This window comes from Triticum urartu, chromosome 5A, assembly GCF_056163025.1.
Source record: "Triticum urartu cultivar PI428250 chromosome 5A, HENAU_Tu73, whole genome shotgun sequence".
In the NCBI taxonomy this organism is placed as follows: domain Eukaryota; kingdom Viridiplantae; phylum Streptophyta; class Magnoliopsida; order Poales; family Poaceae; genus Triticum; species Triticum urartu.
In genome coordinates this window covers 78446919-78450937 of record NC_141877.1, presented here as the reverse complement: position 1 = coordinate 78450937, position 4019 = coordinate 78446919, and the positions used below count along the sequence as shown (strand labels likewise).

The 4019-nt window shown below is 41.1% G+C and overlaps 1 pseudogene; it reads right to left on the bottom strand.

The window, feature by feature from the left end:
- Positions 1 to 795: 795 nt before the first annotated feature.
- Positions 796 to 1240, bottom strand: LOC125555673 (monothiol glutaredoxin-S9-like; annotated as a pseudogene).
- Positions 1241 to 4019: the final 2779 nt, after the last annotated feature.

The following is a 4019-nucleotide window of genomic DNA, read 5'->3' as shown; positions in this document are numbered from 1 at the left end:
AAATTCAAATGGTAAATGTTTAGGTCGTAAAATGAGAGAAGTCCAAAACACCGTTGCAAATAAATATTTTATTTTTGAAAAAAATGACATTCAGTTCAACTACATAAATCATGCAAGTTCGGGGACAATGATACCATAGATCGTTGGAAAGTTACAAGGAAAATCTTACGGAAAAAATAGAGTAAAGTCTAGTCTATGAAAACCGCTCAGTACAAACCCAAAAATTGGAGATCAGTTCGAGTCCTCTATTTTCAGAATAATTTAAAATTAATATATGATAAATAGGAGTACTATAGAAGAAGAGAGAGAGGGAAATCAGCTCCAACAAACAAGCACCCCTTCATGGATTACAAATATCCAACATAGTGCCATTTCGTGATAACATCATAAGCCTGCTAGAAGAAACCTTCAAAGACAAAATGAATTTGCATCTAGAAAACTAATGTGCAAGATGAAAGGAACATGATTTATACAGTGCTAAAAAGTACACCCCTCTTCACTCATCCATGTATTTACAAGCGTGTGGTCGAAAATAAGCACGAGATGGCACAATAGTTCCTAATTTTTCCTACCCTAATCAAAAGAATTTAGGCCTAACTATAGCTAAGCTGGTACTCCATTATTGATCCCAATCAAGAGAGACTGAAGATCGAGCAGTAGTAACTCACACAATCTCATCAAGAGTCAAAAAGAGAATTGAAAATAAGTTTAACTCATGATCAAACGGTTGTTCGTACGTCCGTAGTACCCCGTCCCGTATGGTATGCATCTTTGGTTTTGCTCAGAGTCAGAGACTCAGAGCCAGAGCGCGCCGGCGTCCTTGAGTACGGGCACGAGCTCACCGGAGATGTGCACGACCATGAGCCGATCGAGCCCGCCGAGGTTCCTCCCACCGACGAACACCGCCAGCAGCGCGACAACGGCCTCACCTCCAGCGTTCCCGGCCACCGCTGCAGCGAGCTCGGCCCCGTCGGCGACCTCGTGCACGGCGGGGTTCACCCCGAGCCCCTGCAACAGCCGCTTCACCACGTGGCTGAGGTAGCACCCGCGCCTCCCCACCACCAGCACCAGGCTCTCTGCCACCGCCCTCCTCACCACCTCCCCGCCGTCGCCCCTCGCCGCCGTGTCGGCGAGCCGCGAGCCCGCCCTCCTGGCCGGCCGCGCCCTCGGCCTTGGCCTGCTCGGACTGCTGCAGGCACGCTGGCAGCCGGCCGGCGCTGTAGGGGATCGCCTGGTACATCTCGATCGGCCGAGCGACGTACGACGTGATCGAGCTCTTCTCTTTTCCGCTCGGTTCGCCGTTGCTGCGCCAAGTCCCCTGCCGCCATGGACGCGTGCTTCTCTGCTTCCCCCGCGTTCTCTCATGCTCCCGTCGTCGCCTGCGTGTGGACTTGTACCGCCACTCTACCGCGTGTGCGCAAGGGCCGCAATGCAAGAGGCGCCCTGCTCCTTCCGCTTCTCGCCCACGCCATGGCGTGCGCGCTCCTGAGAGAAAAATAGCTCAGAGTTCAATGAGATGAAAATCATCAGTACAACCGTCTGAAACCATCAGTTCAAGTACGCGTAACAGAATAGCCTAGATACACACACACACACACACGCACACTAATAAAGCAAGGTGCGTTTCGTCAATTTTTCATCCATTCACCGCTGAAAAGATTTTTTTATCCGAGGTGGTACATAAATTCTTATGCGCTTGTCTGCTAGAAAATAAAGGCTTTTTCAGAATTTCATACGTGGGCCACGTGTTGTGGCCTAGCGAAGCCAGCCCACTTTTTTTCTGCCCCCGCAGCTAGGAAAATTGTATTTTCCACACAGGGCGACAAATAGTCGGAACTTTGCACAGTACAACCAATAATGGGCTAGCCCATTTTTTTCTTTGTTTTACTTCTATTTTTATTCCCCTTTCCCTATTTCTTTTTTCCGTTCCAATTTTATTTTCTTATAGAATTTATTTCATAATTTCAAAAATCTCAACAAACGTTCAGAATTAAAAAACAAATTTTAGAAAATGTTTAGAATTCCAAACTTTTGTTGCTATTTTGAAAAATATTCGGAACATGAAAAAAGTTTTCCATTTTTTCAAATTTGTTTTATTGTTTTCCAAAATTGTGCATGATTTCCAAAAAGAAAATATCATTTTGAAAATTGCTACAAATTTGTGAAATATTCTTGTTTTAGTGAAATTTTGACATTTCAAAATAATGTTCGCGTATGAAAGATACACATTTTCGAAAAATGTTATGAATTTACAACACATGTTCCTATTCTAAGAAAATGTTCACAAATTCAAATAATGTTCATGTTATTATAAAAAGTTGGTGTTTTCAAAAAATGTTTGTGAATTTTAAAAGATGCTCCTGTTTCAAATTTTGTTCGCGTGTTTCTCAAAAGTGTACATAATTTAGAAAAAAACTATTCGGGATTTTAAAAATGGTTCATGTTTCCTATAATATTCAAAAAGTTCATAGCTTAAAATCTCCTCGATTGAAAGGAAAAGTAAATTGAATAATTCATGGGCCTTCTCTGCGTACAATGACGTAACAAAACTCTTAAATGCTCTCAATCAATAAATGAAAAAAAGGAATTATTACTTCACACCCTGCGAAACCAAAAAGCTAAATGTTCTCTTTTCACATGCACACAGGGTTTTGCTTGCATATATAATTCTCACTAATTTTAAATGCATACTACTTTTACTCCCGTTGCAATGCATGGACATATGTGCTAGTCTATATAAATCTAAGACAAAAATTTGGACGGAGGTAATACGTACTAAGCTGTTAACAATTATTACGGTAGATGAAATCGCGTTTAACCAGTCAAATGTCTTTTTTTAGTTGGACCAGTCAAACATCTCTAATATATACTCATTTAGGCCCTTTTAGGAATTGTAAGAAAAAAAACATATGGCCTAGTTTGGCAGCATGGTCTTTAAAATACAGTAGTATTCCCAAACCTTGGTATTGCAATGTGTGGGCAACAGATACTGCAGTTTCTAAAAATTGCATTTTTCACGGTTTTCCAAAAACTACAGATATATTTGGTTGGTGTTGTTTTACCGTAGTTTTGACCGATTACTACACAACTTAACCTACCTTAGCTACACCTAAGGAGCCACAGGACCGGTTCAATCAGCGCTGCTGAAGGACGCCACCTGATCGCTGACCTAGAAAGTCGTGGGCGCAATCAATCATGCTACACGTGTGCGTGGAATTGGGTTGATTCACTCAATCAATTGAGCAGAGTAGCGCATACCTTTTTCTTGAGCTTCATTTGTCCATGGTAGCAGAGAAGATGGATGAATTGCACATGAGGACGGCTGGAAGATGGGCCCATGAGAAAAAATTGCAGGGGAGAGCAAAGTAAAGCTCGCGTTTCTTTGTTTACGAAAAAGAGGTCTCCAATACAACAAAAAACCAAGGTTTCAAGAAAACTACAGCTTCTAAAACTGTTGTATTTATTCATGCCAAACACATCAAAGTATTTAAAACAGTGGCTTTATTGAAAATCACGGCATTTCTTGTAAAACTTCAAAAATACTTTGTTGCCAAACGTAGTCTAAGTTCTTTAGACTATCAAGAGGGCAAAACCCCCCGGTTCCATTACTTGAACCAAACTAGGGTAGTCATGACATGCATGTTCAGAACAAAGTGCTCAAAGAAACTCAAAACTAAGAACAAAAACATAGCTCAACAAAACTAAGCTTATTACGGCATCCGGGCATAAGCCATAGCAGTACAAAGACAATTTCACCAACCAGATTACCGAGCTCTTATCAAGTTCAGTGATCTACAAGTGCATGCAAGTTTTTATTATACCACTTCTACATACCTATTATTTTTAGGACAAACACATAATTCATGCAAATTATCAATTACCATTCAACTCTCGAAAAAGATATAAGTGAGGCAAGAGAGTCTTTAACTTTTCTATAAAAACATAATTTCTCGCCAAGATCTAACATATATAAGTGAGGTGCAAGAGCAAATTCTATAAAAGTCTCAACTCAAAAAGAC